This window comes from Etheostoma spectabile, chromosome 19 (assembly GCF_008692095.1).
Source record: "Etheostoma spectabile isolate EspeVRDwgs_2016 chromosome 19, UIUC_Espe_1.0, whole genome shotgun sequence".
Classification (NCBI taxonomy): Eukaryota; Metazoa; Chordata; class Actinopteri; order Perciformes; family Percidae; genus Etheostoma; species Etheostoma spectabile.
In genome coordinates, this window is record NC_045751.1 from 9093716 (window position 1) to 9109149 (window position 15434).

A 15434-nucleotide genomic window follows, 5' to 3' on the forward strand; every position below is an offset into this window, starting at 1 on the left:
AGAGAATATATATAGCAAAATAAACTCGTTGATCCAACATTCGAGCTTAAACTATTGCAATGCGCCATGCTTATCTTGGGATTTTTAGCCTTTTTAAAACTTTATCCAGGTAAAAAATGCCCTTTTACAGCAGTTCCATGTTGCGGCAATGAAACCTTGCTCTACTATTTGGCAGCTCACATGTGGACTGAGTAGGCAATCCCCCCTAAAGCACAGCCACTGGCGATGTAAAATGTGTAATAAAGTCTGTACTGGTGTTGCTTTTTTTGTGTGCTTTTGCACCAAGGTTTATCATACATCAATATATTGGTTGTTGAAGGAGTAGAGATTATGATCTCCACTGAAAAAGGCACCCATTTATTATCAGTATATGCAAAATGTGTATGCAACAAGTTACTTCAGCCATTCAGGTTTGTAAGTGTGAGTGTTAGAAGTGATGTAAAAAAATATATATATAAAAATGAAAATAACTACCCGAAGGGGATATAAGTCGACCTGAGCCGTTCTGGCGGGATAATTTAAACAAACGGTCAAATACTAAGACGCAAGTGACCTCAGCCGATAAATCTGGTAATAAGAATGTGTGTGTAAGTTACATCATCAAAGGTTAATATGCTTGTGATTAATTGGTTCACCAAAGTTGGCTTAATGGAGTTTTTATATCGCCGTTTCATGTTGCTTGAGGGAAAGTTACACACTGTCTGGTTGGCACTTTCACTGGGAATGGAAACACTATAAACTATAAAGTAGAAGATGTACAGAAAGAGGCGGTGAAGGAGTTGTGAAGTTGATAAACTGACAAGCGAAAGAGTATTTTAGCTGGTAAAGTGAACGTTGCAGCATATGTGGTAGTCGAAATTGTGTGTGTGTGTGTCAAACTGTCAAAAAGCAATGCAACAGACAAATCCCCAAAGCACATCACCTTCAAAGGGAAGACTATCCAGAGACAGTGTGAATGTGTATGTGAGAAAAAGGAGAGTGCTGTTGTGCTCTGTGTGTGTGTGTGTGTGTGTGTGTGTGTGTGTGTGCGTGTGTGCGTGTGTGTGTGTGTGTGTGTGGCAATTCTATCAGACACAGTCCTACCGCAGGATCGTTCTGAGGAGAGGTGGGTAGAATACAGAGCGAGAGAGGAAGTAGGGGAGGGAGTAGGAAAAAGAGGAGATTGAGCATGGATTAAAAAATAATTAAAAACAATGGAAGAAGGATGAGAGAGGGGATGCAGGGCAAGAAAAAGATGAATGAAGGAGCAGAGGTTGAATGGAGGAGGAAGAGAAGGAAAAAAAGGGAAGGGTGGAAGGAGTTAAGGGACAAAAGAGGAACAACAACAGGGGCATAGATGGAGGACAGCTCAAGGATTGAGAAGAGAGCAGACGGAGGAATTCAGTCTGGCTCAAAGAAAAAAGAAATCACTTTTACACAATAATATGATTTCCCTAAGAACACAGGTTAGCAAACAATCGTTTGAATTGTTTTTATTTGATTGAATTCATGCAACGTTCTTACAATCGGTGTGACTGTGTGTGTGCTCTCTAATCTATATTTCAAGCTCCTCAAACACTTGACAAATGACATCAGGGAATTGTAGGAAGTCTCGAAGCTGCTTAGCCATGACACACACACACACACACACACACACACACACACACACACACACACACACACACACACACAAGCTGACAGGTGTGAAGCAAATGCTTTCTTGTGATAGAAACTCCCCAGGAACCCTTGGGACATACAGTACAGGGAATGTGTCATGTGGAAAAATGTGTGTGTGTGTGTGTGTGTGTGTGTGTGTGTGTGTGTGTGTGTGTGTGTGTGTGCTGCTGTGTAGCCTGCAGTCACGCGGGCGCAGATAATGTAAGTATATGTGTGTGTGTGTGTGTGTCTGCATGTGTACAGGTGCATAACAGCTTCTGTAATGGCTGTCGTGTTAAATGACAAACCTGCAACTTTCTTTCAAGTGAGTTTGGATACAAACATAAATACAGGTGTGAAGTACTGCAGGAGCATGTTAAACACACTGTGTGATTTTACACTCAAAGGGGCGTCTGCTTAGCTCGAGAGCACATTTTGATAAAGGTTTGAGGGGAATCTGAATGCGGAGCGGTTGCTTGCAGGTGCTCCTGTCGTGATCACCACACTGTATAGATAAACACGAACCGCCCGAGTGTTATACAGCTGTGTGCCTCCAAACACCGGCTGGCTGTCGTATGCCTTCATGCATCACAAGTCTTTTATAGCACATCAGAGAATGGGGTCTGCCTCCATCTGATATACTGTAACTATGTTGCATTTGCAAGCCTGTATTCATACCACACTCACACTTTAGAGTGGGACACAGCCTTGTAAAAACTGCTAAAATGGATGTCCTATAATGTCCTTCTAAATAATGGCAGCACAAGTGAGTTCATGATTTTATCTGTCCTACCAAATTCAATTCATCCACTTCTATCCTTTCTTATAATAACCCTTTATTAACCCAGTGAACGTCTAGAAATCTACACGCACCCTAGCGACAGCAAATGTTATTTGCCTCTATGGTCAGTCTAGTAACTCTCTGTTGGCTTGCGAGCTGGAAAAACCAAATTCTGGTCAGGCCAATCACATCGTGTATAGAGTCGGTGGGCGGGCTTAACATCAGGACTCTGGAAGACTTGGAGTTAAGCACAAAAGTCTTAAAAAGGAAGATCTGTTCAGAGTGTTGCCGACCGGATACGGCAAAAGTTGAATCTATCAACCAGCGTTGCTGTGGTTGGTTGTAGCGCTATTCTATTTTGTGCAGAGGGAATTTGAAAGACAACCGTTTATCCCGCCCCTCGGATTGAGCCTTGCAAGTGGCGAGTTCCCAGACTCAACATCTGGATGTGGGAGCGGTTTGTCAGGCTAAGTAAATGTCTCACTGAGATTAAACTCTCTCTGTTGAGAGAGAACAGGTTAAAAAAAGCAGCATAAAGCAGTGGAAAAAAGCAACACCGACAACATAAACAGATCAATGAAAACTGCCACACATTACTAAAAATGAAACCCAACAATGCTCGAGGAAGTTGTTTTTTCAAGTCATAACAATGAACTAGAATTAACCAATATCAAGCAATACTCATTTATTAAAAAAGAAATTCTGGTACAGGATATAAAATCCTCCATTCCAGACTCAAGCAACACAAAACAATATAAATGTCAATATATTTATATATTATAAGATATTAAGATAAAGTCTGTGGGTTTTGTGCAAAATCTCAAGCTAGTTTTCAAATTACTGCAACTTGACTTTAATACCTTCCTGACATAAACTGAAACTCCATCTAAAAACATGCTTTAAACCATCAATCCGACTGATGTGTTCCTTTAAGGTTGTGAAAGGGAGACTCAGTTCACCTGACTGAAGCAGGAACTGGCCGGTAGTTAACATAAAGTAAGCAAGTGGATCAATCTGCTTTTGGCTACAGTATAGCGTCCAATACACAAAGACGTTCACCCTTTATACAGTTTGAAGGTTTCCTTCTCCAAATGTGTCAAGTCTGTGCACATTGTAAGCCAACCTCAATGCGCTCCAAAATACAAGTTATGGTTTACAGTATGTAACTTCCTCTAGTAGTGATGGCTCTCTTAACGTGACATTCCTTGATGTGGAGGATATATCTCCATACACATTTTTAATAACCAATAATACTTTTTATTTAAAAAGGAGCCTTTCTCGACACTCAAGGACAAAAGCAAGCAAAAATTAAGAATACAACCACATTAACAGAAAGAAGCAGAGCAATTGACCTTAACTGGATTAGTCAGTTTTAAAAAGATGTTTTGAGTTGCAATTTGAAATGCGGGAATGAATCAATGTTTCTAAGTTGGGGTGGTAATGAATTTCAGAGACGGGGAGCAGAGCAGCTGAATGCTGAATAAATGGGGGGGGGGGGGGGAAGGGGGGGCGAAATTGTGGATGGCCTTGAATGCAAACAGGAGGACTCTGAATTGGATACGGAACTGGACCGGGAGCCAGTGGCGCTGTTGGAGGACTGGAGTGATGTGGTGGATGGAGGAGGTTGGAGTTACGGTGCGGGCAGCTGGAGTCTGGACCAGTTGAAGTATATGGAGGGATTTGTGAGGGAGGCTGAAGAGGAGAGAGTTACAATGATGGCAGCAGGTAAGGGTTTTGGGATATTTTTGGATGGATGGTGCAATGCATTGCCATTTACCTGCTAATGTTTCCCTGGCGATGTGTAGGTGGTTTGCATCTAAAGCTGGCTGTGCTTTGACTTCCTGGATTTTGTACATTTTTACCAGTGTATCACTGCTTCAGTTTTTAGCCAAAAAACACTTACTGTTAATAAATACTGTTACAGTGCATGGGTGTGTTATGGGAATTTATCGCCTTGTGTATCTTTAGAGTGTGACAGATGCAGTATGCCCACATGACAGGCATGCTAAACCCACATGTCTATTATAAGAAATCATTAGGGACACTCTTAACCCCCCCGCACTTGTGTTTTAGCTATTTATAGCTGAGGCTCGCTAAACGCGTATCACACTCGGCCATGAGTGGCCATTATGTCATCTAATTTAGTGACGCCGTTGACTTTCACCTTTAACATGAACAGGATAATACACTCTTACCCATCACCTCCTTTTCATTCTTTTCATTTCTGTCTTACTTTGTCAACTGTCCCTCTTTATTCCACGCACTCCCTTTCAGCCTGCTCTATTGGTCTTCTTCATTTCTCTCTCCCCCTCTACATCGGTCTCCAATGACGGTCCCGCAGTGGAGGACTGAACGGAGATCAAACAGGAAGGACATTGTAAAATAACTGCAGTCAGAGAGGTGCATATGGCTGAGAAGGAGAGAGTGAAGCCACAGTGTACGGCTGGGGAAATCTACTATGAGCCATGCACGATGTAATTCGCACTTTACCTTGCACTCGCATATTATCTCAAAGGACGCTCCGGGGAGTTGTGACAGCCCAATGGGATGCCAGTGTATCACCTTGGATTTCATATTGGGAAACTTCTTGGCAAGATTATTGCATAATTCTGGGCTTTTTATTTATTTTGTTTTTTTAACAGAGTAACAAAGACTACTGATGTAAAGTATCTCCTTTAATGTTAAAGCTGTGGTAGGCAGTTTCTTTGGGCATTGTTAGGCCAAAGTACACAATGATCTTTCAGCATAATGTAATCCAAGTGCTTTGAGAGAAAATTATTGTTCTCCTCCTCCTCTTGGCTCAGTTTTCAAGCTTTAGAAAACCTAGGCCTTGACTGGAGACTTTGGCCAATCACAGGTCATTTTAGAGTGAGCCTGTTCCCGTGGGCAGTTCTGTGCATGCATATATGCCTGTGCGACAGAGAGGGGAGAGGGAGAGCTGTTTAAAAAGTCTCATTCTACTTCAAATTCTGGCTTTTTTTGCTTCCTACCCACTGCAGCTTTAACCATTTTCTAGGGATGTCACGAGACCAAGTACTTCTGTACCAAGTTGGTACCAAAATTCTGAAAACGTGATGGTACTTGTTTTTCTTTGGTACCGTAAGTACAGAGAGATGCAATTCTTCTGGACCTGACGGGGGCATTATACCGCCTACAAGTGTTCTAGTCTGCAGCTAACAGCTGGAGAAGAAGACAAAGAATGCCCATTAGCAGAGAAAAACAGAGCACCTCGTCTCCATTGCAATACTCTGGCGTAAAGCGTGGTTTATGCTTCTGTGTTAAATCTACGCCGTGTCTACGTACGTAGGTACGTGGAGACACCTCTCGAACACTGTAACTACACCTTCTCTCCATAAACAACATGAAATCAAGGAGAGGGCTAATTTCTCCCTGCTACAGATTTCCAAAGGTGGTCAGAAAGCACAGGGGAGACAATCTCACTATGCTTCTAGAGTCGGCACACGCTCCGAAGCTAATCCCCGTCACTCTCTTACCCGCTCTACTACACATCCCCCCCCCACACACACACACACACACATACACACCCACACACAAATGCCAGACCTGCTATGCTATTATAGAGATCGACGCACACACCAATGCACGAATATAAACTTCAGGCCACTTATGTAGGCTACAGAGAAAGCTCTGTGTAGAGCCTCAGCAGAACCGTAATCACACTTAACGATACATCTACAGCAGCGGCTTTCCCGCCTTTGCCTGGAGCTCTCAAACTGTCTGATTCTCTTTGCTGTCGTCTGTCACAGCCTAACGTTAGCTCCGATAGCTCACATAGGCTAACTCAAGCACTTATTTTAGTAGACCTCTATGACGTCGGTTGAAGGGATATTTCACCATTGGAAAGATGAATATATCTTTAAATTGGGTCACTTATGTAGCAAATTTGGTGTCTTCTAGGCCGAGAAAAGCCAGAAAATATTTTTGGCTCATGTGGATGAAAGACACAAAATCCAAGAATGCACTCACTTCGCTCCTCTACGAGCAGTCCACCCCCCCCAAGACAGGCCTACTGTTTGAAGACTGTTTGCAGATGGAATAGTTGCAGTATCCCTTTAAGTTAACTTTAACCAGCCCAGGACACTGGTTTCACAAAGCTTCATTTGGCCATCACTAGGTATCTATTCCGACTTCTAGATTTTGGTATTGTGACATCCCTACCTGCCAGTTCTGACAAGGCTGCTGTATATTGAGCTATCATATTCCAGAAAAAGCTGAAACGATAAAGATGGAATATAGGTATTCTTTTCAAAAAAAAAAAAAAGGTTTTAAGATATCAAAGGATCTGGTTCAAAAAGGGCTGTAATATAATCAAGTATCCTTTTCCAATACGGCAGGCATATAAGGTATCATGCGGAATTAAAGCTTTAAAGCAGTTTTCGGCTGCTAAATGACCTTGATTGCCAAAATGTCCTTATTAACTAGATTTTTTAAAGCATTGGAAAAACCAAGAGATCAGTAGCAGACTACTTTACCTTAGACACTGAATTAATTGCGAAAGTACAAAAAAAAAAGAAGTTTGGATATATTTGAATTTTTTATTCTAATAAAGCTGGCACATATGCTGTTTCTAAAGGGATGGATATATCAAAACTCTTGTTCCAGTAAGAATACAGTGAATTGAAGTATCTTGTTTCAGTGAAGGGTGGAATATACAGTATGATTTCCTAATAACGTGCTTGTGTTCGAAGTACCTGTTCAAAAGCCTGGATTACATCTAATAATTGCCTGAAATAAAGACTGAGCTTGACTTTTTGTGTATTTTCGTTAAAGGACTGTACTAGAAAAGCATTTTCTACTTCTTGTGGTCTACTATGCATGATATTGTTTTTTTTGAAAATACATTTTACTCTTTTTTTTTCCCCTTTACTTTTGAATGCCTGTTTTGACCATTTTTCATTGAACTGCATTCACTGTTGCTCAATGCTTGAAGATGTAAAGTGTTAAAAATGCAGAGACTGGAATTTAATTTGCCTGAGGTTGCTTGCTTAATCATTCCAGATAATTAAGTTATTCCACCACTGAAGTGTGCAAGACATGTGATAATATAAATTCAGTGTATTAACAAGTTTAACAACTGAGAAAACTAAGGAATGAAGTTAGTTTCCATTTAAGATGTATAAATTACATCTTACAGTCTAGATCTAGCAGTCATCAGCATACTGTGGAAGTTTCAGAGAAACTATTTACCCCTCGCCAATTAATTCTACATTTACCTTAATGGATATTTCTGATTTGTGGCATTTATTCTCTTCCCGTCTGTGACTTTTTTTTCTTTTTTGTGACTAGTCTGTTCTCTGGAGTGATATTTTAAATAAGCAAATGTAGTCACTGTATATGTCAAAATGCTGTTTTTTTCTTCTTCTTCCTCATTTTCATGTCTAATGTTCTGGTTTAATAGCTCATGGGATTGCCCTATAGCTTGTATTGGCCAGCTGCATCCATAACTTGGACTCAAATGTAATGGGAAAATGTGTTGCCTAAATCTATCAACATCCAAGTAAAACCCAGCGCTTAAATGATCAAATAAGCAGAGCGTGAGCAAAATCCTGAAAGGTTTCCAATAACTTGTTCACCCCTATAAATGCTGTCATAGCACAGTTTTGTCCAAGAACAACACACAATTGTGTTTTCACAAAACATGCTACACATGTACAGACTGATTAAATCACATTACGGACTAGCAGCTTCAGCCATGAAGTCAGACATGTGCATTACGTGACATGCTGTAATTAGTGATCTTTATTATTTTTGTTGAATTCCATCCACATGTCGACTATAAAGAAGCCTCTCATGCGTTCTAATGCAGCTGTTGGTAACACACATACATACTGTGCACCCTGTTGGCTGTTGTATAAGATGCAAGTTGAATATTAACCAATGAAAAGTCGGCTGAGCAAAAACACTGAGCTAATTACAGCTATACATAGAGAATGGAAAATTGGGATTATCATGGATTATACAGTATGTCCCTAATGACCACAATAAGTGGAATATGCTAATATGGAAATTTTGCATTGTTGTTAGTCAAACAAAATGTAGCACACACACAAGTAGGCAGGCAGACAGTGAGAGACAGGGGGCCCTATTTTAACGATATAAACACACGGGCGTGTTCCCTTTAAAAGCCAGGCCCGTTTGTACCTTGGTGCGTTGCTATTACGATGGCGGATTTGCACCGTAATATTTTAATTTGTAATGTTTTGCATGTGTGTGTGCTGTGCACAAGCCTAGGCGCATTTTACAAATGAGCTGTTAAACTAACTTGAACAACATAAAATTCTGCGTTACAGACTTTATACCAGGATTTTGTTGGTCAATTGAGCGATCACTTCCTGCTGCCTCAAGATAGCAATATGCCAACAATGCACCTGAACACACCTCCTGTAAGACCAGCATGGCTCATGGCAGATGGGCGCAGGTGCATTTGCTATTTAAACGTTGTAGACGGTGGACGGCTTTAAAATAGCAAAGACGCTTGCGTCGGGCTTTGTGCTGCGCCGGGTGCAAGAGAGAGGTAGATTTTTAGTTTGACAACATTATGTTTGGTTCTCTATCTCAATTTAAACTGATTTTTGGGAAACCTTACGAGATATGTGGTTGTGGTTTTGGGCTATAAAAACAATTGTTGCATCTACTCTAGTTAAGGCCAGATTGAGAGACAGTTGTGCAGCATCAACGAAACAAAGGTCAACACACACAGTCACAAACTACACCTTTGTTTTCTTCATATTCTCAATGAAAATGTGTTTTTTTTCTCTTACTTTTCCACTTTTCTGACTTTATCTTATTTTAGCCATTCAAAGGTCTCTATGATAAAACGTTAAAATGGAGACTGTATGTAGTGTAGAACCCTTACTAAGCATTCCTGTAGCCTGGCGTCTCCACAGCATTAGGCGAGCCTTGGATTTGTAATAATCAGCTGTATCTGAATCATTGAAGTGCACTGCACTGATGCAAATGTGTGAAAAAGTCCAATAATACCTGAGAAAATGGTGGATAAAAGAAAAAAAAAAAACAGTGAAGTACAAAGGATCAATGAGAAAGAGAAAATCTAAATTCAGTCACGTTCAGGTTGTGATTCATTCTTTCCTCATTTCTACTCTGATACCAAAATATTTTTTCTCTGTTCACCTACAAAAAGCAGTAGAAAACACACGGATTTTGTTTTAGTTTGGAATCCTCTGATATGTTTTGCCAAATAAACCAATTTAAAACATCCATATGCAGTTGTAAAGAAGAATTTTGTTATAGGGATATAGGGTGCTTCTACCAGTACTTATTTTGTAAGTCAAAGGGCTTCACAGGACCACATTGGATAGAAAACAAGGATGCCATTCCCTAGACATGTGGGTACAAAATACTACAGCTATCAAATATTTAACCCTTGTATGATATTTGGGTCAAATTGACCCATTTCATATTTTTACAAGAAGAAAAATGATACAAGTTCCATTTTATCTACCTAAAAATCGGCCTTTCCTTATTTTCTGTGATGAAAATGTATTCCTGACTCCGAACATTATTCTGGATATGACACTTATGTTGTTTCCATAGTGGATTTTTAACATGAATTTTAACCTTATGATAAAAAACAAACCCCACTACCATTTTTAATTGTGTGCTAGTAGAGACTGATTGCATTCCCTAAACACAAATGTTATCTAAATTGTTTGAAATTGAGGTAAAGACAATATTTGTTAATAGATTATGAAGTAAAATTTTATTTCAGAATTGTTTTTAAAAAAAAAACAAATAAGTCCCGGGTCAATTTGACCCGAGGGACACGAGAGGGTCCTGAAAGTGAAGTCAATACAAGGGTTAATAAGAAAAACCGCACTGGGAAAGATCATGAAACAGAAAAGCCCCTTGCAGAGCAAATAAGTGCCAATTTGGCTGTACGACAAAGCAACAAATCAATGATACAGAGAGAGTGGATAAATGGATTGATGTACAGTATCTTCACAAAATCTATTTAAAAGACAAATTATACTTCCTTCCCATCCTATAAGAGTTAATTTGGCCAAAACATTTGGTTAACAATCCAACATGACCGAGCCTTTATTAAAGCCTTTTTGAATATACAAATGGACATGCCTTTGCAGTCATAAAAGATGGTTGCCTGTTCTCCGGAATCGTACTGAACATCTCGTTTTGTTTGCTGTCCCGCTGTAGGGAGCTCCCCCAAGAGGTAAATCGCACCGCTAGACCATTTTGACAACATCAAAAAGAGCTGACCCAACATCCCCTTGTCAGATGTTTATCGTCTTTATAATTCCTTAATTATTACTTCATCCTTCCATCCAAATCTACTTTCAATGTAACGTTTCACGGCTTCTGATAGCAGGAAAGCCATTCTGGCTGGTTAAATATTTTTTTAATAAATCCAGATCCTTATCTTTGAAATATCAGAAAGGTACAAACAAGGAACAAGTAGACAGATGCTTTGAGAGCAGTGGCGTTTTCTGTTACAAAAGGACTTTTAAATGCCAGAGGGAGAGATAAAGTAACTCAGACTCACGCTGAGGGACTTTAAAGACGAGCATCCCTTTTGTTTTTTTGGCTCGTTTAGTATTCCAGTCAGTCTTTTAGAGGCAGTCGCATCTGGAAAAATCCCAATTTACACACGACACCATACCCTCACCATTATGAGAAAGACGAAATCAGACTCAAGAAGCCTCTATATTTATCTGTTTTCTACTTGGTGAAAGCAACCAGCAGCAGCAGCTAGAGGAATTCATTCGCAGTTGATCAGGTTGATCTACAGCCAACCCAAGCCAAGTGCTATGTGAAAGGCGTGTCTGAAACTTACACTAAGCCAATCCAATCCCAAAGGTTGGGAAGGTGTAAATATACTCGGTTCAGACACTGGTCAATGCTCTGAGAAGTACTTTGAAGAATACCGATGCCTTGAAAATCCTTATGAGCCCCACACCATAACCCTACCCTAATTCTAGCTGCTTCAGTCTTTTAAGAGACCTTTAAAGACCACTGGACCAGATAAACCTCCTCACAAGGTTTAAAAGTCAAACTGGTCCTCACACAGATACAAATACACGACTACACACACCTGTACCTGCAGACAGAAATGCCCATAACAGAATATTGCAGAACCCATACTTTGGTGTATGTTACACATGCATGTTTGCAGTGATGTGTGCACATGCACTCACAAGCTCACCACACAGTCCCATTTCATTCCCTGAATTACTGGGCTCCCCCTCAAAATCTACTTTCCTCTTGGTTTCCAGCACTCTGATCTCATCCTCTACAGTTATTGTTCTTTCCCTTGCAGTCTTTCCTATAGGTCTTTTTTTTTAAGTCAGGGATAGAGGGAAAAAAAACAGTTAGCGGCAATGTGTCAAGCCTGCTGATCCACTCTGATTAATTCCCCATCAAATGGGGGGTGTGATGTATAGATGTGGCATTTTCAAAGGCACGTCCCGAGGCAAAATGGAGAATGTCTCTGTGTGTGAGACAGATACTGTAGCCACATTTATGCATACATGTCTGATCATCTGTGTCTGTGGCTGGCTGTCTGTCTGTCTGTGCTTGGCGCGTGTTTAAAAGTCTCATCTAACATCCCTCATGCCATGGACCTAATCATTCGCCTGAAAAACAAACAGCCATTAATAAACCTGCATTTGTTTACCATTATCCAATTTATGGGCATGGATTGAGAGAGTGAGAAATTTTAATAAATGAATGTAAGCATGATAGTAACAGAAAATGAGTGATGAATTAAATGATTTGCTAAGCAGAACCCTACCTCTGCCTAGAACACATACTGTATATGCAGTGAAATAATCAGTTTCATGTTGAAAATACAAATCATTGAGTATTATCAGCATGCAAAGCAAAGAAATATGGAATTGGAGAGGGGGATGCCAAGAGGGCTTCAATACCCTCAGCAGTGCGACAGCCATGCTAAACCAACAAGACAGAGGAAAGACAGCATCAATACTGAGATTGAGAGAGACCATGTCTATTTCCATCTTGATTTTTATTTCCATTTTCATGCCAATAAAGCATGTTGAATTGGAGACTTTATTGGAACTGAGACAGAGAGAGGAAGATGTAGAGCGGGTGATGGATTGAACTGAGCTGAGAGGAAGAGAATGAGAGAGTACTAGCATCCAGGCTATGATAAATGACAAACCTGAGTATTATCATGCATTCAAATGAGGCTTTAGTGCTTGTTTACCCAACTACCTGAATACAGATGAGTTTCAATTAGGTTTTCAAAATCTGCCTTGAGTCATAACGGTTTTGGATGTGTTACATGTATCCTGATGAGCTGGGAACATAGTAATTGATCTCCAACAATGTCTCCAAGCTGACACATGTCCGAGTTTGACATCTTACTAAAAATATTTGCACTCCAGGCAAAGCCAGGTGCTTCGGATGAAACGCCTCCACCAAATGTTGCATGTGCAGCAAATGACACTTGTGGCTCGATTTCTAAGGTGTAACTGAAGAAATCAGTGTTATGTTGTTGAAAGGCAGAGGAGAAAGGGGGGGGGAGCAGGTCCCAAAATGTCCCAAACGCTCTAATCCTCCCTGGAGACAGGTGGATTAGCGAGACATTCATTGAATAAAAAACACCCACGCGCGCACACACAGCAACACACACACACGCACCTAGATGATTTAATTCCCAGTTGAGTGCAGGTATTTGCTGTTGAACCCCCCCCCCCCCATCTTAAATGAGACGCACAAAACCTTCAGCAGAGCCACACCCTCTCGGAATGAAACCCAGCAACACACACGTTCGAAGAACTGAACGCACCATCTGAAAAACCCACGGCATTTTATAACAAGTCATTTAGTTGAGTGTTGTACCTCAACATCGGGTTATTTACTCTTCAACCAAAGCGCCATATGTGGATGATAAGAAAATCCTACTTGGATTTCAGCGCAAATCATCCAGAATCCTTGCTGATTGGATTGGTTTTCCTTCACAATATGAAATGTACACCACCTGGGCAGGGTTTTTAGTTTTTAGTCAAATGTGGCATTCCGGAAAATAAAATGAGAACATTTATAAACTCAGAACCAGAATAAATCACTTGATGAGGGCGTTGTTGCGACGCATGTCAGACAATGTGATGCGTAAAAACGCAGCTATCGCAATCTCCGAAACAACTCAGCTGCTCCATCCACCTGTAAATCTAACGATACAGTACAGTCAAGTTTTCATAATTTGACACATACTGTTACATTTCTTCACCGTAATTACGCACAATGCGCATTTGCTTGTTCAGCGCGTCATAACGTCAGTATCGGTCTTATTCTCCTTTTAAGGTCTTAAATTCGATTTCCTCAAAGTTTCATTTAATCCAGTTGTGTTCAGCCTCGTGTATTTGCTGTAGCTTTACAATCGCAAACTTTCAATCTTAAATGTCTTCACATAACTCAGAGAACGAGACCTCCATCCGCTGAACCGTGTCAAAGACGCACCAAATGTTCAAATCTTTCGAGTAAACATGAGATTTGTTAAGAAACAATCAGGTTCACTCACCCGTGAAGACAACCGATTGTTCTTTTCGCGTCCCTGCAGTTTGTGATGTCCCTCTTTTTGTAGCTACATCCTCCTTCACCTGTGAGCCCTGGCTATGGCATGTCCATGTCCTCTCTTCGTGTTGAATAATTCTCCGCTTCTGATTTGGGCTATCCTCTGAGCGGAGGCATGCAAAGCCGTAAACTAGAGAAGAAAAGAGAACGGACAACGCGTGCAGGTTCAGTCCACCTCCAGTCCGGATTTCTTTTCAGTATGTCCCGCACACAGCGGCAGAGGACCAGTGCGGACGCTCCGGACACGTTCTGCGGTCCATTTTGGTCCAGTGCGAAACGAGACGCGTCCTTCTTAAAGTTCCAGGAAAAACAATAACTGTTGGTTCATCTGTTTACTAGGAGGCTGAAAGATTCGTCTCCTTTAAGGAAAGTTTTAACACCGAAGACCGGAGCGCGGAGGGGATGAGAGAGAAAGCGATAAAGGACTCCTTACTGGAGCAGAGAGAAACAGGCTGGAGTCGGAGGGACGGGGGGGGACGGGGAGTAAGAGAGAGAGAGAGAGAGAGAGAGAGAGAGAAGAGAGAGAGAGAGAGAAAGAGAGAGAGAGAGAGAGAGAGAGAGAGAGAGAGAGAGAGAGAGAGAGAGAGAGAGAGAGAGAGAGACTGCAGACTCCGATTCGCTTCATCGACCAAAGTTGTCTCCTCTGGTCCTACACTGTGACGCCAACAAGGTCTGAAATTCGAACACGCTGTTGCAAATTTGGAATTACAACGCCACTATGCAGTGTGTGAAATCAAACAAGCTGCACAGTAGCCAGAGGCAATGTTTGGGATTCTTCTTGTTATATGTTTGATATGCTGTTGGAGTGTATGGCGGAAGCTGCAGAAATGCGGCAGCGGCTTTGGTGCAACTCTCTAACGTCCATTTATGTGCCTTCTATTTTTTGTTGTATTTTTGTTTTTTTGTTTTAATTCCTTTTTATTTCACTTTAAGAAAAATACGGTATGCTATTATTTGTGTAGGCCTATAAGAAAGAAGAAAATTGGTTTTGGACAAACAAACAATATCTGCTGTTTAGAGGATTCAACACAACATAGTGCATACATTAAGTACACAGACACAGAGTGTTGCATCACTCTGCAGAGACTGACACTAGCCAACAAAACTGCTTTCTGCCCATTGTACAACACATCATATATATAGTGGGCATCATACGTGCAGGAGTGGGTAGCCTATACCACAGGTGGCCAGCAATGTTTCATGGAGAGCAAACAGTCAGCAGGTGAATCTCACCTCAGCAAGTCATTTACAGGGAAGTTCTCAGCATGATTGGAATCAGACCGTTGGCTCTCAGCACATGGCGCATGGTTTCCCACCCACGTTATTTATTATTACTAGTACTTGCACTGTGTTTGGTGTTTTTTGCCCCAATGTCTCCTTCCTGGCAGCACGGCAATGGTTACCGGTATGTTTAGGGTTCAAAGTT

At 41.0% G+C, this 15434-nt stretch overlaps 1 protein-coding gene across 1 annotated transcript in view; it reads right to left on the reverse strand.

Annotated features, from left to right (window-relative positions):
* Positions 1-14451, reverse strand: part of htr2cl1 (5-hydroxytryptamine (serotonin) receptor 2C, G protein-coupled-like 1) — a 132004-nt gene extending 117553 nt beyond the window's left edge. Inside the window, exon 1 of the mRNA XM_032544614.1 lies at positions 13956-14451. The gene's annotated coding sequence lies outside the window, so the exon portion shown is untranslated. The remainder of the gene's footprint in view (positions 1-13955) is intronic.
* Positions 14452-15434: the final 983 nt, after the last annotated feature.